Source organism: Anomaloglossus baeobatrachus, chromosome 1, assembly GCF_048569485.1.
Source record: "Anomaloglossus baeobatrachus isolate aAnoBae1 chromosome 1, aAnoBae1.hap1, whole genome shotgun sequence".
NCBI lineage: Eukaryota > Metazoa > Chordata > Amphibia > Anura > Aromobatidae > Anomaloglossus > Anomaloglossus baeobatrachus.
The window spans coordinates 507,453,601-507,476,126 of NC_134353.1; the positions used below are offsets into that span (position 1 = coordinate 507,453,601).

At 47.0% G+C, this 22,526-nt stretch overlaps 1 protein-coding gene across 1 annotated transcript in view; it reads left to right on the forward strand.

Moving 5' to 3' along the window:
- Positions 1–4,094: 4,094 nt before the first annotated feature.
- SHOC1 (shortage in chiasmata 1) overlaps positions 4,095–22,526 on the forward strand; it is a 525,180-nt gene continuing 506,748 nt past the window's right edge. The window contains exon 1 of the mRNA XM_075348066.1: positions 4,095–4,153. The gene's annotated coding sequence lies outside the window, so the exon portion shown is untranslated. The remainder of the gene's footprint in view (positions 4,154–22,526) is intronic.

Genomic DNA, 22,526 nt, shown 5'->3' on the forward strand with positions numbered 1-22,526 from the left:
ACACTGGGGTTCCCATGTAAATCTCTAAAATCTGTGATTCACATGGAACCCCTTTCATTATAATGAGACAGATGGGGACACTATGGACTATCTATAGCCTATAAACAAATGGTGTCCGGCTTTTTTAAACATTCATAAAGCAGCCACAGTACACTTCTGAAACAATGGCCACCACTGAACAGAGGCCAAATGAAGTCTAGCGTAATGGTGCTGCCTCATTATAGTGAATGTGGTGAAGGTGTCATCTGAGTGATGTCATTCTTAGATTTAGATGTAAACCTCAAAGTAACAACTCAGCTTAGAGCAGAGGATAAATGTGATCCAAAATGTCATGTAAAATGTTCTCAATTAAATCTAAAACTCATTCCACAAAAAAAAAACCAAGCCTCCACTTAGGCCTATCATCTGTCATTGGAAACATAGAGGGCTTCCACATTACTAGTAAGGCCTGAAACACACTTCCATTAAAAACACGCACGTGCCGCGAGACACGTATTTACCCTGCGTTTTGTGTGGTAAGTGTCTCGGGTACGTACGTGCGGTCCACGTGTGTTCTACGTGTGCTATCTGCGATAGCACACGTAGAACCGGTAATTTGCATACTCACGTGGTCCGCGCTGCTGTCCGTGGTGCTGATCTTCGGTCTCCAGCCCTGCCGTCTCCCTGCTACTGCCGGCCGCAGTGAAGTGAATATTAAATGAGCATAATGAGCGGCGTCGGCAGCAAGTGGCAGCAGCGGCAGAGACAGGAGGGCTGGAGAAGGTGAGTAAATGTTTTGGGTTTTTTTCACTGACACGTGTGTTTTCTCCAGCGTGTGTCACACGGGACCGCATCCACACTACATTCGTGTGGTACGGGTGCGGGCCGTGTGACACCCGTGCTGCCGGAGAAAACGTGGACATATCAGCGTGTAGAAAAACGCACACACGTACAAACGCACACGGACACACGTTCCGTGTGGTTTTACGTGTAGGTGCCTGTTACAATAGGGTAGCATTGCTGAACGTGTCTCCGTGCTGCCAGTACGTGCAAAAAATGGCAAACACGTATCGGCGGCACGGATGTGTGTCGGAGGCCTAACATGAAGGCTCTGGAAAAGTGCCATGGCTTCACCCAAAAAGAAATCTGCATACCCAAATTAATCCCTCAGAGGTGTCATCTGAGTCACGTCATTCTGACATTTAGATGTAAACTTCAAAGTAAGAACTTAGCTTAGAGCACAGGATAAATGTGATCCAAAATGTCATGTAAAATGTTCCCAATAACAGCTTCAACTCATTTCACAAAAAAAAAACCAAAAAAACAAAAAACAAGCCACCACTCAGGTCCATCGTCTGTCAATGGAAGTATAGGGGGCTTCCAAGCTACTAGTAACACGAAGGCTCTGGAAAAACGCCATGGCTTCCCCAAAAAGAAATCCTGAAAAATCTGCACACCCAAATGCCCCCCTCACTTCTGAGTCCCACAATGTGCCTAATCCACGTCTAGTGTCCACATGTTTTGCATTTCTGTAATGAAGCGAACCTGCTTAATTTCCAGGTTAGTGTCTGCAGAAGCACAAGCTGGGACAATCCATTGGCAGTACAATGTATGAGCACTAGAATGGCAGATTTGCTATTTTCACTAAGTAACATCCATTGCTGCTTGTTTCTAGAAAACATTTATGAGTCAAAAAAATCACTATATCTATAGATAAATTCATAGACAGGTGTCATTTCCAAAATGAGGACATTAAAGGGGGGATTCTGCTCTTCTGGCATTTCGAAGCTCTATATATGGAGCCTGCAAACTATTCTAAGAAAAGATGTGCTTGAAGGGTTAAATAGCACTCCTTCCCTCTCTTGCTGTGTGACTAAGCAGTACTGTACAGCCACATATGGGGTATTGCCATGCTCAGCGGAAATTGTGTGACACATTTTGGTGCCATTTTCACCCATTTCTCTGTGTGAAACTATAAAATCTGTGGCTAAAACAAAAATTTTGTTGTAAAAACAATATAATTTTTTTCTTCACTGGCCAATGGTATAAAATTCTGCGACACACCTGTGGTGTCAATATGATCATTGCACCCCTACATTAATTCATTGAAAGTTATATTTTCTAAATGGGGACAGTTAAGAGGGCATTCTTCTTTTCTAGCATCTCTGGGACTCTGCGACTGTCAATTTGACATGGCACCTGCAAACAATTCTGCACTGTAGTATGGCGCTCCTTTCCTACTGAGCTTTTGCACTGTGCCTCAAAAGTAGTTTTTGATGACATATGGGGTAATGAAGAACTTAGGAGAAATTGTGTAACAAATTATACCATTTGTTTTTTCTTTATTACCTCTTTTGAAAATTAAAAACTTGGGGCCCAAGCAACATTGTATTGGAAAAAATGGGAAATTTTCATTTGCTCAGCCCAATGTTATACAACCTGAAGGTGAAAAATGCTCACAATGCCCAATCTATCAAAATATAAAATAAATTAATCTGATTGGTAAAAGTTGTTATGGGAAAAAAATCAAAACAACAGAATTACTTTTTGTGGTCGATCAAAACATCCCATGAACCCCAAAAAGGGTATTGTTTAAAACGTCAGCTCAAGACGCTAAAAATAAGCCGTCACGGAGCCTCAGATCCCAAAAAATGAGAACACTACGGGTCTAGGAAAATGAGGACAGAAGTCAATTTTTTTATATTTACAAAATTCTGAATTTTGTTTTGACCACTTAGATAAAAGGTATACATGTTTGGCATGTACAAACTCATACTGACCTGGTGAGTCATAATGCCAAGTCAGTTCTACCATATAGTGAACATGTTAAACAAAAAATTTCAAAAAACAAACGTGCAATTTTTTTTTTTTGCAATTTGCAGAATGGATGGTGTTGTTTAAGGCTATGTCCGCACGTTGCGTCGGAGTACCTGCAGTTTATTCTGCACGTTTTCCTTCCCTTGGTTTTTGACCAAATGGCTTTTGACCATTTTTTAGCGCTAAAATTGCATGCGTTTTTACCGCGTTTTTAGTGCGTTTTTAGCGCTTTTTACCTGCGTTTTCACCTGCGTTTCTGCAGATGCGTTTTTGAGATCAAGACACTGAGAAATAAAGTTGAATTAGTCAAAAAGAATGAAAAAAGAGAAAAAAAGTATAAAATTAACTTTTAATAAAATTATATGGGAAATTATCAATTTTAATGTAATAATAGTGGTTATGCACATTTTAACAGAAAAATAGCTAAAGTTTATTATTTTTTTACATTTAAATTTTCGGTTATTGTGTGTGTGTAAAGGAACATTAGAACCCATTAATTTTTGGCCAGAAAAGCATGCGTTTTTGGAGCCAAAAACGCAGTTGAAAAGCAGGTAAAAAGCATGTAAAACGCAGGAATTGTGATTTTGGTTGCTTTTTGCCATTTCTCATTGACTCCAATGTTAAGGAAACGCTGCAGAAATGGCAAAAACAACAGACATGCTGCTTCTTTTTCTGCATGGTTTTTGACCACAAATATGCAAATTAAACGCTGCTGAACAAAAAGCAAAATGCAGACAGGATTTCTGCTTTTCCCATAGACTTTGCTGGAAATCAAAAACGCATGCGTTTTAGCACAAAAACGCTGCAGCTAAAAACGCTGCAGAAACGCGGTAAAAAACGCAACGTGCGAACATAGCCTAAGGCTATGTGCGCACTTTGCGTCGTCGTAGTTGCAGTTCTAAACGCATCCTCTGGCAGAAATTGCTTTTCTCAAAGTTGCTTTTAACCACAAAAGCACAGTAAATACGCGTGCGTTTTTACCGCGTTTTAGCCAGGTTGCTGACCCATTTTTTCACTTGCACCACCATTTTTAGTCTGAGTGCAGACCATTTTTTGATTATAATGCCAGTCTGTAGACGGAAAGTGTGTGCTATAAACCAATAGGCTCATTTCTTTCATTTGTAATGCTACTCTGAAACAATAAAAGGTAAAATCTGATTGGTTATCTTCATAATAACTACAGTATGAGGATGGAAAGTGAAAGCAGTAATCTGATTGGTTGCTATGGGCAGCAGCTCCCCCTCACATGTATGAGGCCTTTAGTGTCATGTGACACATCTCCCCTGCAGTGTCCTGAGGTAATATTCCAGCACAGCACTGACTCCTGAATCCATGAGGAAAGATTTCACAGCTCCAGGTTTCATTTCAAGATATTGTACTCTTGTCATATTATAGATTTTATGTGCATAAATTATTTCCACTAATATTAATAATTACTGATAATAATGATAAATTTAATTGTAATATGAAACCTAACAAAATAAGTGTCAAATAAGTGAGCATCTACCTGGCTGTATTGATACAGGATTAAAAGTAATAATTAGTATGCATAATAATATTAGCAAACACCTTCAGTTACCATTCCATTTTTTTTCCCTTATCTACATAACATGGCACTATACATAATAGAGCAGGGGTGTAATAACCCATGACTGCTGGGGACGGCTGAACCAATAGGCGGAAATTAAGTCTGCTCAATATTAATATTAGATTATTAATTATAAATAATATTAATATTAATTGTTTAAAACTTAATATTGAGCAGAAGGGATATTCCCATCTCCATTATGTAGTAGGCATCATAATAATTTTAGCTAATACCTCCAATTAGAAATATAGTATAGTTCTCATGATATAGCCATGTCTCTTACTTCATGTGCAGGGCATTGCAGCTTAGGTGTCCATGGTTACGACCTCAAGCTACTAACTATCATTATGTGAGTGGACGTAACCATGGATATCCAAATTTCAATGTCCTGTACATGAGGTAACAGGCATATCAGGAGAACTATGCTACATTTCTAATTGGAGGTATTTGCTTATTTTATTATTCTTACAGCTACTACATACTGAGATGGTATTTTGTAGATGTGAATACCCCTTTAAACCCTTCCCGACATTGTACATACGACGTACGTCCTGGCTGTTGGGTGCCTCCCGACCTTGGGCATATCCCGTGCGACCTGACGATAGCGGAAGCACAGGCGTTTATATATCAGCCAAGCTCCATCTCTCACAACTAGGGATGGTCCCCATCCCGTTCCTGGTTGTTTTACCCTCTAAATGGCGCAATAGATCGCGCCCCCTCTCCCCTCCTATCAGTGCCCTCACAATGTAGTTGAGAGGTCCGATTGTTGCCATGGTTACCCGAGGTCATCATGATGATCTTCAGGTCACTGGAGACTGTGGAAAGCATCTGTGATCATGCCAAGAGCATGATCACAGATACCTCTACCAGTGCAGCTCTGACAGCTGCACTGTACTGCAATGATCAAGCAATGCGGTATAGTGCAGCTGGATTCAGAGCAAGAACATATTTACTATCGCCGAATCGATAGCAATCCGCATCTAGTCACACTACTAAACACAATCAGTGAACATGGAAAAACAAAGCAAAAGCTATGTCTTTTGATCATACAGCTAACAACAAAAGTGGAATAAAAAGCGATCAAAAAGTAATGTATAAATAAAAATAGTACAGCTGAAAATGGCATCTTGTCCCGCAAAAAACAAGCTGCAATATAGTTCTGTCAGCAACAAAAAAAGCTATAGCTCTCAAAATACAGCAATGTAAAAATTATTCTCTTTTCTATAAAATAGTTTTTATAGTGTAAAACGGCAAAACATAAATACACTATTTAAATGTAGGCTAGTTGTAATTGTACTGATCGGAAAAGAAAGCTGTCTTATAATTTTCTTTATCGCTTCATTGGGGGACACAGAGACCATGGGTTGTATGCTACTGCCACTAGGAGGCGACACTAAGCAAAATAAGGAAAACTCCTCCTATGCAGTATACACCCACCAACTGGCAATCGTTCCCCAGTTTAAGCTTAGTGTCCATAGGAGGTGGACACACTTGGGGCTGCTCCCAGCCCCTTAGGTTTGTATTTTTAATTTTTTCCCCTTTTTCGTTTCAGACACAGCTCGTCGGGCGACAGGGTGTAATAGCTCACCCTGCTCTCCCCCCTAGAGACCGGTCGCACAGAAGTGGGGTCCGTCCGCCACTTCCGTTGCCCTCCGTGTCTGTCTGGCAGGACCCTACCCCCCTAACACTCTCAAGACTGTTTGGGGGGCATACGCACAGAGGGACAGGCGGATGGTCCTTGCCCCCCTCCCCCCGCATGCTCGCCCTCCACAGCCGGCCTGATCAGGGAGGGGAGACGAAAAATTACCAGAAGATACCCGTCTCCCTACGTATTTCCCAGGAGGCCAGGATCAAGCACAGGATCAGGAGGACTTTCAGCCATCGGGATAGGTACCCATCCCTTGTCCCGGGTCATGGGGGGCTCCGTTAAATTAAAATAAAAAAAAAGGGAAAAGAAGGAATTAAGATCCATAGCACAACTTACCCCTGGTCAGCCCCCTTTCAGACAGGCTCTGCCCCCGCTTTCGCCCTCGGCGCCGTTCTCCGGCTCCCCCTGCGGCCTCATTCCAAAATTTAGCCCCCGGCTTCTCTCCAGGCCTAGCTCCCGTCCGGCCATGCCCCCTCCCGGCCGGCCTATCGCGCCGGTCCTTCCTTCCCAGCAGGCCCGCCCGCTCTAGCAGCCATTCCCTGCAGGCCTCTGCGCGCTCCTTCTGTCCACTCACGGCTCTCCTTACACTTAGCCAATCCCTGCTCCCGGCAGCGCGCCGTTTTTTCGCGCTTCTTTCCTGCTCCTCCCCCAGCCCGGACTCCCTCAGCAGCGCCATTACAGCCTGAGATCCCTCTGGGCAGCGGCAGCGTTCCGGTGCAGCTTCCCACATAGTAACCTGCAGCTCTCCGGAGCCCCCACCTCTGCTCTCTCAGCCTGCAGCTTCAGGACACAGTGCCAGCTTCAGACAGCAGCACCAGCACACACAGGACGCCAGAGTCTGGGTAAGCTCTGCCACTGGGAGGCAGCTCCTTCCCCAGTCCCCATCCTCCTGGCATCCTCTGCTCTGTTCCTTCTCTCTCCTTTCTCTCTCCCTGCTGTCCCATGTCCAGCACAAGAGCGACCCGCTCTCAGCCTCAGGCCATAGTACTTCACTTCGCCTGCACCTCTTGTCTAAAAAAGTTTCCCTCAGGGCAGTCCTCCCCCATCTGCCTAGCCTGTAGCACCCCTAGCATGACTACTACGGAGCCCCCCACCGCCCGTAACGAGGACTCGGCCCCCATGCCTGGGTGGGCCTCAGCTCTCTCTCAGTCCGTGGACAACCTAACTAAGATGTCTCAAACCTTAGCCTCGGCCATAGAGCGTCTGCCCGCCTCCACCTCTGGAGTCCCCCCGGTGACCCAGAGCGAGTCTGAGCCCGCAGCGCCTCCAGCCCGGCAGGGCAGAACACACAGGAGGTCTAGGAAGCGGTCCCTCTCGGGGTCATCCTCCAGCTCCCCTAGCCCCTCTATGGCCTCCAGAACAATACGCTCTCTATCTCCTACCTCATCTGCGGCAGCCCCAGATTCGGACCAGGACTCTGTTTCTGACTCCGATCTGGACTCTGAACATATCTCCAAGATGACCAGTATGATGGACAGTCTGGTCATTGCTGTCAATCAGACCCTAGAGGTGAAGGATGTAGATCCGGCTCCTACCAGTCAATCGGTCCCTTTCAAAAGGGCCAAGAAACTGCCAAGAAGCTTTGGCAACCACAGGGAGTTTGAGGACGTTTTCTCTAGACAGTGGGAACATCCCGACAAGCGTTTCCAGAGGCGCAAGCGGGCACAGGTCCTTTATCCCTTTCCACCGGAACTTCTTCAGAAGTGGTCAGTGGCCCCTTCAGTAGATCCTCCGATCTCCCGACTTTCGTCCAGCACCATCTTGCCGCTGTCTGATGGCGCCTCCCTTAAGGATCCCTCGGACAGGACCATAGAATCCTTAGCCAGGTCGGCCTTTGAAGCCTCCGGCTCCACCATCACTCCAGCCTTTGCATCCACGTGGGTCTCCAAGGCTGTCTCTGCCTGGGCAAAGCTCCTTCGGCGTGGTATCCTGGCTGATGCTCCCAGCCCCGAGCTGGCAGATCTGGGAGATCAGATCGCACATGCCGGAAAGTATCTAGTCGCTGCGTCCCTCGACTCTGCTGCTTCCGCAGCCCTGGCAGCCGGCAACATTACTGCAATCCGCAGAGCCTTGTGGCTTAAAGCGTGGAACGCGGACTCAGCATCCAAAAAGTCTCTCACCAGTCTTCCCTTTTTTGGTGCCAGACTCTTCGGAGAAAAGCTGGACAAGATCATCTCTGAGGCTACGGGGGGCAAGAGTACCTTCCTTCCCCAACGGAGGATCCCCCGTGCCCGTCCAAAATGGCGGGCTTTTCCCTTTCGCCCATTTCGTCACTTTTCTACCAACACCAACACACGTCGGGAGCGGTCCCCAGCATGTCAGGAGAGACGGAAGCCCTCCTTTAAGGCAACACCCCACTGGCATTCCTGGCGTTCCCGTGGCCAGCAGTCCAAGCCCTCCAGCTCCAGATCCAACAGATTCTCCTCCGCATGACTGGGCTCCCGTCCCCGGATCCTCATCCAGGGTCGGCGGTCGTCTCCGCATGTTCAGAAGCGCATGGCTTTCCTTGATAGACGACGCCTGGGTCCGAGACGTCGTCTCTCACGGCTACAAGATAGAGTTTTCTTCTCTCCCATGCTCACGCTTCGTCAAGTCCAAACCCCCCAAGGATCCCACCCTCACCAAGGGCTTCTTCGCAGCCATCCAGTCCATGCGAGACTCTGGGGTCATCACCCCCGTCCCCCCTCAAGACAGATTCCGAGGTTTTTATTCAAACCTCTTCGTTGTCCCGAAGAAGAATGGCACAGTCCGTCCCATTCTGGACCTCAAGCGCCTCAACAGGCGGGTGCGTCTCCGGCGTTTCCGCATGGAGTCTCTGCGCTCAGTGATAGCATCCATGGAACCCAGGGAGTTCCTTTGTTCGGTGGACATCCAGGACGCCTATCTCCACATCCCAATCTTTCCAGCTCATCAAAGATTCTTACGCTTCGTGGTTCAAGAGCAACACTTTCAATTCACAGCTCTCCCATTCGGGCTCTCGACAAGCTCCCAGAGTCTTCACCAAGGTGATGGCAACTGTCATGGCTATTCTTCGGACCCGGGGAATTCTAGCCATCCCGTACCTGGACGACATTTTGATCAAGGCTCCCTCGGCGTCGGAGTGCCGCGACAGTCTCAACATCACTCTGGATACTCTAACCCGTCTCGGCTGGTTGATCAACAGACCAAAGTCATCTCTGATCCCGACTCAACGCATCTCATTCCTCGGCATGATCTTCGATAACAAGCAGGCAAGGGTTCTTCTGCCCAAGGACAAGCTCTCAGCTATCCTCAGGGGGATTTGGAAGCTCCAACGCGCACTCCGTTGCTCTCTTCGGTACTGCATGAGCATTCTCGGGAAGATGGTGGCGTCAATGGAAGCGGTGCCCTACAGTCAATTCCATACTCGCCCTCTTCAAGGTCTCCTTCTAGCAACATGGGACAAGTCTCTTCACTCCCTGGATCGGCCAATTGTGCTCCTTCCTCGAGTCAGAGAGTCATTGGAATGGTGGAAACGCTCCCCCCTCACCATCCAAGGGAGATCATTTCTTCCCCTTCGATGGAAGGTCATCACGACAGACACCAGCCTGCTAGGCTGGGGAGCCACATTCCAGGACCTCACAGTTCAGGGTCACTGGACCGAGCCGGAAACCAAGCTTCCTATCAACATCTTGGAACTCAGGTCAGTTCGCCTAGCTCTCTTTCATTGGAAGTCCCTGCTTCGCGGACACCCAGTTCGGGTACAGTCCGACAATGCAACCACTGTGGCCTACATAAACCATCAGGGTGGAACACGCAGCCGAGCGGCGATGAGGGAGCTATCTCAAATCCTCGACTGGGCCAAACAGAACATCCCAGCGATCTCGGGGGTCCACATCCGCATGGACAATTGGGCCGCTGACTTCCTCAGCCGAGAAGGACTCGACGCGGGAGAGTGGTCCCTCAATCCCAGAATCTTCCAGCAGATCTGTTCCAGGTGGGGGACCCCCGACGTGGATCTCCTGGCCTCCAGGTGGAATCACAAGGTGCCCCAGTTTGTCTCCGGAGCAAGAGACCCACTGGCGCTGGCAACGGACGCCCTAGCGATCCCCTGGTCGCAGTTCTCTCTGCCGTACCTCTTTCCTCCGCTTCCGCTTATCCCCAAGCTAGTCAAGAAGATCAAAGCGGAAGGAGTTCCGGTGATTCTCGTGGCCCCAGATTGGCCCCGTCGCCCACGGTACGCAGAGCTCGTGCACCTTCTCGCCGACGTTCTGTGGAGACTTCCAGACGTCCCGGACCTTCTCACTCAGGGACTTTTTCTTCACCAGAATTCACAGTCGCTCAATTTAACGGCATGGCTGTTGAAGCCACAGTACTAACTTCCTCGGGATTCTCAGAAAGGGTCGTCCAGACAATGATCAAAGCACGGAAGCTTTCCTCTTCCCGCATCTACCACCGTACGTGGAAGGCCTATTTCCGCTGGTGCGAAGCTAACCAGGTCACAGCCATGACCTTCTCCTTGCCAGTTCTGTTGTCCTTCCTGCAGTCTGGTCTGGATGCTGGGTTAGCACTTAGCTCTCTCAAGGGAAAAGTGTCTGCTCTTTCCATTCTCTTTCAAAAGAGGATTGCCTCTCGCTCACAGGTTCGCACATTCATTCAGGGGGCTGCTCATTCGGTGCCCCCCGTTCAGCCTCCGGTGGAGCCCTGGGACCTCAACCTGGTTCTGTCTGTTCTCCAGCATTCCCCCTTCGAGCCTATGCAGGAGGTGTCTCTAACGTTCCTCTCTTGGAAGGTCGCCTTCTTAGTTGCCATCACGTCAATCAGGCGGGTATCTGAACTAGCGGCGCTTTCCTGCCGCTCTCCATATCTTATCTTCCACCAGGATAAGGTAGTCCTCCGTCCGGTACCGTCCTTTCTGCCCAAGGTGGTCTCCTCTTTCCATCTTAACGAGGACATTGTTCTTCCCTCCTTTTGTCCGAACCCTTCGCACCCTCGTGAGGTTCTTCTCCACAAGCTGGACTTGGTCAGAGCTCTCCGCCTGTACATTTCCAGGACGTCCCAATTCAGACGGTCGGATTCCCTCTTTGTGCTTCCGTCCGACCTGCGCAGAGGCCTACCTGCCTCCAAGTCCTCCATTGCGCGATGGATTCGCTCTGCCGTACTGGAAGCCTACCGGGTAAGAGGTAGAACGCGCCCACTCAGGATTACGGCCCATTCCACCAGGGCGGTGGGAGCCTCGTGGGCGGTCCGTCACCACGCTCCAGCGTCGCAGCTTTGCAAAGCGGCCACCTGGTCTTCGCTCCACACTTTCACAAAGTTCTACAGGGTCCACACTTTCACATCCTCCGATGCGAGCCTCGGTAGACGAGTTCTGCAGGCTGCAGTGGACCGAGGTCAGCCCTGAGAGTAACATTAGACCCACCCGTGGGACTGCTTTTGGACGTCCCATGGTCTCTGTGTCCCCCAATGAAGCGATAAAAAAAAGTAGATTTTGGGTACTCACCGTAAAATCTCTTTCTTGGAGCCTTCATTGGGGGACACAGCACCCGCCCTTGTGTTGGACATATGTTACTGTTCAATGTTAATGTTGAATGTTGAGTTTAATGTTCACTTCTGTAAGATTATTCGTTCTTTACTGTTGTCTCCTATTGCTTTCTCACTAACTGAGGAACGATTGCCAGTTGGTGGGTGTATACTGCATAGGAGGAGTTTTCCTTATTTTGCTTAGTGTCGCCTCCTAGTGGCAGCAGCATACAACCCATGGTCTCTGTGTCCCCCAATGAAGGCTCCAAGAAAGAGATTTTACGGTGAGTACCCAAAATCTACTTTTTATGACACTGTAAATGGCGTAAAAAAAACCCAAACAATTCCTCTATTGCTGTTTCTTTTCGATTCTGCTTCACAAAAGCAGAAGAGAAAACAATTGTACCGCCCCCGTGCCAGCAGCCGGGCTGCTCGGATCCGGATCCGCGGTGGCTCGAGGGGTCTCAGGACCCGGGGGTTGTGAGGCCACTTGAATAAAGGGGGTGTATTTACAGGACATGGTGTGGAAAGTTTGTGACGCCACCCGTGGTGCGTGGTAAGATGGAGTACCACCGCTGCAATTGGGAGGACCCGGGGGCGATGGTGTGGGCAGCCAGGTGTTTAACCCCTCCACGGGTAGGGGGATGCCCCGGGACTCGGTGATAAGGACAAGGTGGTGCCGTTGGAATGGTAAAGGTCATTTGTGTACTCACTCAGTCCAATAACGCTGACACCGACAACTGTGGTAAACCAAAGTTCTTGATACCGCTGACGCTGGGAGGGAGCACACCTGGATCCCGTGCCCGTTGGTGTTGCCTGTTGGTCTGTGACCTTTGCCTTGGCACCTTGTCTTCTAGTTGGTCCCTTTTAGTGTGAAACTAATCGGGTCCCGCTCCCCAGTATGGCTAACTTAGTGAGCTTGCTCTCAGGGTTCACGCTTGGGATTTTCAGGACCATATGTGTGGAAAGTCCTATCCCCCTCGTTGCGCTAGTACCCCAATTTTGGAGCGGGTGGAGAATGGATCTTGAAGGCTCCGTCCTCGTCGGGTAAATTGCCAGGACGCCTGAAGCTACTTCCTGACCTAGGGTCCACGTACCCCGTCGTGCCCTGGCCCCTGCCCGGTGATGGCGCAAGGCCCCGTGTCACGATCCCCTGGAACTGGGGTCCAGCTCCTACCAGGCCCAGACCAACGTCTGCCACCTAGTAGTTCCAAGGAGCCCAGCTCATGACCTCCTCTCACTTTCACCTCCAACACTACACTAGCCTACTCTTGACACTCCTGACCTCCCCTTAACCAACCCCCCAAGTGGGCAACCCTATTGCACTCAGGCCGTCCACTGTTGTGTCTGGTGGGTGTGGGGCAGAGTGTACCTAGGATTTTGATTAGCTGATGTTGGCAACACCATACAGTTGGGGACCCATAACCAAGAAGGAGGTGGATATTGCACGGGAGGGCAGATTGTGCAATACCCTGTGACGACCTGATAGGCCAGGGCGTCACATTCCCCCTTGGTTAAATGTAGCTCGTCCCCGAGCTACAGGACATCAGAGGTTTATTTATTTATTTTTTTTCAAACTGTAGGAAAAGGTAAAAAAAAAGTTACATTTTTATTCACACATACATCCCACATCAGGGAGGCTTGTCAATTAAACGTTACCAACATTTTTAAGAGTTCATCTCAACAGTGGGACGCTACCGGTTTCAGTGGTAGCGGAGACTCAACCTGGTCTGTTGCAGCCTCTTCCCACGGCAGTCCAGTCCCAATGTCCCGGATCCCGTTAACCCGCCACCCAAACAACCTAACTCGCTCCATACCTATGATGGGTCTGGGACCAGGTTAAGGTCCCAGGCGTTATGTTAGACGACTCTGGTGGGCACAGGAGGTGCAACTATGTACAATAACACAAGTTCGTGTTGGTCACGCCAGTCCTGTGACCATGGTCCATTTTTACTATACAGTGCTGGCCAAAAGTATTGGCACCCCTGCAATTCTGTCAGATAATACTCAGTTTCTTCTTGAAAATGATTGCAATCACAAATTCTTTGGTATTATTATCTTCATTTATTTTGCTTGCAATGAAAAAACACAAAAGAGAATGAAACAAAAATCAAATCATTGATCATTTTACACAAAACTCCAAAAATGGGCCAGATAAAAGTATTGGCACCCTTAGCCTAAAGGGTGCTTTACACGCTGCAACATCACTAGCGATCTCGTTAGCGATGTGACACGCCAGATCGCAGATAAAATTTGCCGAGATGGCACATAGGTCATTTTTTGTAGCAACGGTCACATGTGCGATCTCGGCAAATCGTATGTGCGATCTAACGTGTTACATCGCTAATGAGATCACTAGTCGCAGCGTGTAAAGTACCCTTAATACTTGGTTGCACAACCTTTAGCCAAAATAACTGCGAACAACCGCTTCCGGTAACCATCAATGAGTTTCTTACAATGCTCTGCTGGAATTTTAGACCATTGTTCTTTGGCAAACCTCCATTTCCGTGAGATTAGAAGGGTGACTTCTCCAAACTGCCATTTTGAGATCTCTTCTCAGGTGTTCTATGGGATTCAGGTCTTGACTCATTGCTGGCCACTTTAGTAGTCTCCAGTGCTTTCTATCAAACCATTTTCTAGTGCTTTTTGAAGTGTGTTTTGGGTCATTGTCCTGCTGGAAGACCCATAACCTCTGAGGAAGACCCAGCTTTCTCACACTGGGCCCTACATTATGCTGCAAAATTTGTTGGTAGTCTTCAGAATTCATAACCATGCACACGGTCAAGCAGTCCAGTGCCAGAGGCAGCAAAGCTATGGGGAGATAAGGTATGCACACCAGTGACTATGGAAGGGGAATACATGGAATAGCAGAAACTGCTGTGTGAATACTGACATGAAAAATTCAATAGCTATTTGTAAGAATGAAATGTGAAAAATGGAACCTGCATTACTGCCATGAATATATGAATAAAGAGAAATTTAGCTACTGAATTGATCAATGCAGAAGAGCCCCAACACTACGCCAAAGTATTTCTCTACGTTGGGGTCCCTAGCTTGTGTGTGTCCTCTCATGCAGTTAAAAAACTTACCGTGTATGGGACGCTGAGACCCAGGCTATATATGCGTATAATGTGGATTGGCAATAGGTGTGAGTGGGGTGGGTTCTCAAACGAAAAACTACTAACATTAAGGAATAACGTTTGGAACTCCATTCTATGTCTGAACTGGGTGCAAAAAACCTAAAAAACATCACTATGGGGAGATAAGGTATGCACACCAGTGACTTTTTTTAACTGCATGAGAGGACACACACAAGCTAGGGACCCCAACGTAGAGAAATACTTTGGCGTAGTGTTGGGGCTCTTCTGCATTGATCAATTCAGTAGCTAAATTTCTCTTTATTCATATATTCATGGCAGTAATGCAGGTTCCATTTTTCACATTTCATTCTTACAAATAGCTATTGAATTTTTCATGTCAGTATTCACACAGCAGTTTCTGCTATTCCATGTATTCCCCTTCCATAGTCACTGGTGTGCATACCTTATCTCCCCATAGTGATGTTTTTTAGGTTTTTTGCACCCAGTTCAGACATAGAATGGAGTTCCAAACGTTATTCCTTAATGTTAGTAGTTTTTCGTTTGAGAACCCACCCCACTCACACCTATTGCCAATCCACATTATACGCATATATAGCCTGGGTCTCAGCGTCCCATACACGGTAAGTTTTTTAACTGCATGAGAGGACACACACAAGCTAGGGACCCCAACGTAGAGAAATACTTTGGCGTAGTGTTGGGGCTCTTCTGCATTGATCAATTCAGTAGCTAAATTTCTCTTTATTCATATATTCATGGCAGTAATGCAGGTTCCATTTTTCACATTTCATTCTTACAAATAGCTATTGAATTTTTCATGTCAGTATTCACACAGCAGTTTCTGCTATTCCATGTATTCCCCTTCCATAGTCACTGGTGTGCATACCTTATCTCCCCATAGTGATGTTTTTTAGGTTTTTTGCACCCAGTTCAGACATAGAATGGAGTTCCAAACGTTATTCCTTAATGTTAGTAGTTTTTCGTTTGAGAACCCACCCCACTCACACCTATTGCCAATCCACATTATACGCATATATAGCCTGGGTCTCAGCGTCCCATACACGGTAAGTTTTTTAACTGCATGAGAGGACACACACAAGCTAGGGACCCCAACGTAGAGAAATACTTTGGCGTAGTGTTGGGGCTCTTCTGCATTGATCAATTCAGTAGCTAAATTTCTCTTTATTCATATATTCATGGCAGTAATGCAGGTTCCATTTTTCACATTTCATTCTTACAAATAGCTATTGAATTTTTCATGTCAGTATTCACACAGCAGTTTCTGCTATTCCATGTATTCCCCTTCCATAGTCACTGGTGTGCATACCTTATCTCCCCATAGTGATGTTTTTTAGGTTTTTTGCACCCAGTTCAGACATAGAATGGAGTTCCAAACGTTATTCCTTAATGTTAGTAGTTTTTCGTTTGAGAACCCACCCCACTCACACCTATTGCCAATCCACATTATACGCATATATAGCCTGGGTCTCAGCGTCCCATACACGGTAAGTTTTTTAACTGCATGAGAGGACACACACAAGCTAGGGACCCCAACGTAGAGAAATACTTTGGCGTAGTGTTGGGGCTCTTCTGCATTGATCAATTCAGTAGCTAAATTTCTCTTTATTCATATATTCATGGCAGTAATGCAGGTTCCATTTTTCACATTTCATTCTTACAAATAGCTATTGAATTTTTCATGTCAGTATTCACACAGCAGTTTCTGCTATTCCATGTATTCCCCTTCCATAGTCACTGGTGTGCATACCTTATCTCCCCATAGTGATGTTTTTTAGGTTTTTTGCACCCAGTTCAGACATAGAATGGAGTTCCAAACGTTATTCCTTAATGTTAGTAGTTTTTCGTTTGAGAACCCACCCCACTCACACCTATTGCCAATCCACATTATACGCATATATAGCCTGGGTCTCAGCGTCCCATACACGGTAAGTTTTTTAACTGCATGAGAGGACACACACAAGCTAGGGACCCCAACGTAGAGAAATACTTTGGCGTAGTGTTGGGGCTCTTCTGCATTGATCAATTCAGTAGCTAAATTTCTCTTTATTCATATATTCATGGCAGTAATGCAGGTTCCATTTTTCACATTTCATTCTTACAAATAGCTATTGAATTTTTCATGTCAGTATTCACACAGCAGTTTCTGCTATTCCATGTATTCCCCTTCCATAGTCACTGGTGTGCATACCTTATCTCCCCATAGTGATGTTTTTTAGATTTTTTGCACCCAGTTCAGACATAGAATGGAGTTCCAAACGTTATTCCTTAATGATAGAGGCAGCAAAGCAACCCCAAAACATCATTGAACCTCCGCCATGTTTGACTGTAGGAACCGTGTTCTTTTCTTTGAATGCCTCTTTTTTTTTTCCTGTAAACTCTATGTTGATGGCTTTTCCCAAAAAGCTCTACTTTTGTCTCATCTGACCAGAGAACATTCTTCCAAAACGTATTAGGCTTTCTCAGGTAAGTTTTGGCAAACTTCAGCCTGGCTTTTTTATGTCTCGGGGTAAGAAGTGGGGTCGTTCCTGGGTATCCTACCATACAGTCCCTTTTCATTCAGACGCTGACGGATAGTACGGGTTGACACTGTTGTACTCTCGGACTGCAGGGCAGCTTGAACTTGTTTGGATGTTAGTCGAGGTTCTTTATCCACCATCCGCACAATCTTGCGTTGAAATCTCTCGTCAATTTTTCTTTTCCTTCCATATCTAGGGGGGTTAGCCACAGTGCCATGGGCTTTAAACTTCTTGATGACACTGCGCACCGTAGACACAGGAACTTTCAGGTCTTTGGAGATGGACTTGTAGCCTTGAGATTGCTCATGCTTCCTCACAATTTGGATTCTCAAGTCCTCAGACAGTTCTTTGGTCTTCTTTCTTTTCTCCATGCTCAATGTGGTACACACAAGGACACAGGACAGAGGTTAAGTCAACTTTAATCCATGTCAACTGGCTGCAAGTGTGATTTAGTTATTGCCAACACCTCTTAGATGCCACAGGTAAGTTTCAGGTGCTGTTAATTACACAAGTTAAAGAAGCATCACATGATTTTTCAAACAGTGCCAATACTTTTGTCCACCCCCTTTTTTATGTTGGTGTGGAATTATATCCAAATTGGATTTATGACAATTATTTTTTCCATTGAAGACAAATTAAGTGAAGATAATAATACCAAAGAATTTGTGATTGCAATCATTTTTAAGAAGAAACTGAGTATTATCTGACAGAATTGCAGGGCTGCCAATACTTTTGGCCAGCACTGTATAAGTTCAACAAAGTCCATGTACCAGGTGTACACACTGTAAAGAATCTTGTTGCAAATTAGGCAACTTCTCCTTTCATTGAAAACCTTATTGATTATGCACTTATTTACCAACGTCTGCCACCTAGTAGTTCCATACAGGTAGAAGAAAAGACCGGGTTTATGCCGCGCTAAAAACCACTGATGCGTGAAAATTAAAAGATTTCCTTTTTATTGGATAGTTCCTACGCGTTTCAGAGACATCCGTCTCCTTCCTCAGGAAAAGAAATCATATTACAGCAAGGCCGCTTGGACCTATATATAAGGAGCAAACAGCCATGTATGCATTAAGGACTGCCTGTATGACTCAGAGCTGATGACTCAGAGCCACATGGTAAAGAAGAAGAAGGAAAAAAAAAAAAAAAAAAAAAGAAAGGGAAGATGGAACGATCGTGAATAACAGAAAAAAGTGTCTGAAACAGCATGATCCCAAGAAACATGGATAATTCCAACAAAGGGAGTACTGAAAAAATAAAAAATAAATAAATGAATGAATAAAGACATGAAAACACTTGTTCAACAAGTGTTTTCATGTCTTTATTCATTCATTTATTTATGTGGAGTGGAGTGGAGTGGAGACAGGTGGAGATGTTCGTCGCTCCTGTGGTGTCACACACAGCGATGTGTGTTGCCGCAGGATCGAGGAACAACATCGCTAATAAGCATTAAACGATTTTTTGTTTCAGGACGACCTCTCCGCAGCAAACGATTTTGACCACTTTTGCGATCGTTTAAGGTCGCTCAAAAGTGTCACACGCTGCAATCTCGTTAATGAAGCTGGATGTGTGTCACAAACACCGTGACCCCGACAATAATTCATTAACGATATCGTAGCGTGTAAACCCCGCTTAAGGCTGTATGCGCACATTGCGTCGTGTCCCTGCAGAAATATCTGCAGGGATTTGACAGCACATGTGCACGTCAAATCGCTGCAGAAACACTGCATAATGAATGCAGTGTTTCTGCAGAAAAAAGCTGATTTCATGCGCTCTGGATGCAGCCTCTCCCATAGACAGAGCAGGAGCTGCATCCAAAGCGCACAAAAGAACTGACATGTTATGATTTGGAACAAAATTTTAGCATCCAAATCGCTGAGCTCTCAAACGCAACGTGCGCACGTCTCATGCACAATCTACATAGATTGTGCAGGAGACGCAGGTCGCATGCATTTACTCTGTGATGCAATACGCAGCGTAAATGCATGAAATTTGGCAACGTGCGCATGAGCCCTAACTCTGCTGCCTCATTAGTGAATGGATTCATCGGTAGAGTTGAGCGATGCTCGAGTCGAACGGTTCGCCAATTTCAAATTCGAGTGATTTTAGGCGGCGTTCAAGACGTTCGACGAACTCGAACGATTTGTTTAAAGCTTGGCAGTTTGAGTTACCGTTCGATAACGGTTCGATCACTAAAAGCGTGGCTTTACACTGTAAAGCTATGTGCGCACGTTGCGTATCTGCATGCATCATGCGTCCCCAGCACAATCCCTCTCTCTTTACTACTCACTGATCATGGGTGTGACGCTGCACGGCTGTCACAAAGCTCCAGCGACTTTTCCTCTTTTGAAAATGGCCATTCAATCAGGTATTCCCTGCCTTCCCTGCCCACCGGCGCCCATGATTGGTTGCCATCAGACACGCCCCCACGATGAGTGACAGCTGTCTCACTGCAACCAATCACAGCCGCCGGCGGGCGGATCTATATCGTGTAGTAAAATAAATAAATAAATTATTTTAAAAAAAAAATGCGGTTCCCCCCAATTTGGATACCAGCCAGGATAAAGCCACACGGCTGGAGGCTGGTATTGTCAGGATGGAGAGCGCCACATTATGGGGAGCCCACCACCCTAACAATATCACCCAGCAGCCGCCCGCAATTGCCGCATCCATTAGATGCGACAGTCCCGGGACTCTACCCCGCTCATCCCGAATTGCCCTGGTGCGGTGGCAATCGGGGTAATAACGGGGTTAATCATGGCAGACGTCTCCCCGAGATACCTTTCATGATTAACCTGTAAGTGAAAGCAAATAAACACACACAACGAAAAATCCTTTATTTGGAATAAAAGACAAAAAAACACCCTCTTTCACCATTTTATTAAAATCCCCAAATACCCCTCCAGGTCCGGCGTAATCCACAGAGGTCCCGCGACGCATCCAGCTCTGCTACATGAAGCTGACAAGAGCGCCGTAGAACTTGAGCGTTCTGTGTCAGATCCACGGAGCAATAAAGTGAGCCGCGCTGTCAGCGTGGACGTCACTGAGGTAATGCCTGCGTGTGCGAGGATGATGGGGGTTGTAGTGTCTTCGTGTGAAGTGATGTTGGGGGTTGTAGTGCCTGCGTGTGCGGTGATGATAGGGGTTGTAGTGCCTGCGTGTGTGCGAGGATGATGAGTGCTGTAGTGCCTGCGTGTGTGCCCATCCATCCGCCCATCCGCCCATACATCCGCCCATCCACCCATCCATCCGTCCATCCAGCCATCCATCCTTGCAGCTGAACAATCTGCTTCTGGATTCTCTACTGCAATATAGAGGTCAAGATTACCAAATCTTCCCATGCTTTCCATTAGGGCTCCGCCACACATCCGTGAAAACCACGTCCGTGTAAAACGGGCCGTTTTTCGGGTCCGTTTTCCGTTTTTTAGGTCCGTTTTTATGGTATGTGTGGCCTGCGTGTGTATCCCGTATGCTAGCCGTATGTGCGTGTGGAATGTCCGTGTGTGCGTGAGTGAAATAACTGGCATGTGTATGCGTTGTCCGTGTGAAATATACGTGTGTGATGCAAAATGTCGTTACTACATGTCGGAAGACAGAGTAGCGGGATGAGAATGAACTCGGGTGAACTTCACCCGACTTCATAGTCATGCCGCGGCTCTGTCTTTGTGCCGTGTACTGATTAGCGGTCACCTGTGAAGGATTCACCGGTGACCGCTAATCCCCCGAGTGACTGAAGTGTCCCCCCCTCTCTCATACTCACCGATCCCCGATCAACGGCGCTGCACGGCATTCACACTGCTCCGGCGGCTTTTACTATTTTGAAAAATATCAATCACAATATCAATCACAGCAGCCGGTGGGCGTGTCTATACTGTGCAGTGAAATAAATAAATAAATAATTAAAAAAACTGGCGTGCGGTCCCCCCCATTTTAATACCAGCCAGATAAAGCCATACGGCTGAAGGCTGGTATTCTCAGGATGGGGAGCTCCACGTTATGGGGAGCCCCCCAGCCTAACAATATCAGTCAGCAGCCGCCCAGAATTGCCGCATACATTAGATGCGACAGTTCTGGGGCTGTACCCGGCTCTTCCCGATTTACCCTGGTGCGTTGGCAAATCGGGGTAAGAAGGAGTTATTGGCAGCCCATAGCTGCCAATAAGTCCTAGATTAATCATGTCAGGCGTCTCCCCGAGATACCTTCCATGATTAATCTGTAAGTGACAGTTAAAAAACACACACACCCGAAAAATCCTTTATTAGAAATAAAAACCACAAACAAATTCCCTCATTACCAATTTATTTACCCCGACAAAGCCCTCCATGTCCGGCGTAATCTACGGACCTCTAGCGTCGCTTCCAGCTCTGCTGCATGGAGGTGACAGGAGCAGCAGAATACACCGCCGCTTCGGTCACCTCCACGCAGCTAATGAGATGAGTAGCGCGATCAGCTGCTGTCACTGAGGTTACCCGCGGCCACCGTTGGATCCAGCGGTGGCCGCGGGTAACCTGACTGACAGCAGCTGATCGCACTACTCATCTCATTAGCTGCGTGGAGGTGACCGGAGCGGCGTTGTATTCTGCTGCTCCTGTCACCTCCATGCAGCAGAGCTGGATGCGACGCTGGAGGTTCGTGGATTACGCCGGACATGGAGGGCTTTGTCGGGGTAAATTAATTGGTAATGAGGGAATTTGTTTGTGGCTTTTATTTCTAATAAAGGATTTTTCGGGTGTGTGTGTTTTTTAACTGTCACTTACAGATTAATCATGGAAGGTATCTCGGGGAGACGCCTGACATGATTAATCTAGGACTTATTGGCAGCTATGGGCTGCCAATAACTCCTTATTACCCCGATTTGCCAACGCACCAGGGTAAATCGGGAAGAGCCGGGTACAGCCCTAGAACTGTCGCATCTAATGTATGCGGCAATTCTGGGCGGCTGCTGACTGATATTGTTAGGCTGGGGGGCTCCCCATAACGTGGAGCTCCCCATCCTGAGAATACCAGCCTTCAGCCGTATGGCTTTATCTGGCTGGCATTAAAATGGGGGGAGACCGCACGCCGTTTTTTTTAATTATTTATTTATTTATTTCACTGCACAGTATAGACACGCCCACCGGCTGCTGTGATTGGGTACAGTTAGACAGCTGTCACTCAGCGTGGTGGGCGTGTGTGACTGCAACCAATCACAGGCGCCGGTGGGCGGGTAAAGCAGGGAATACGAGATTGATTAATGGGCGGCCGGCTTTTTCAAAATAGTAAAAGCCGCCGGAGTTTTTATAACAGCCGTGCAGCGCCGCGTCGGAGATCGGGGAACGGTAAGTATGAGAGAGGGGGGGGGACTGACCGACAGACAGCTAGAGGGACAGATAAGACAG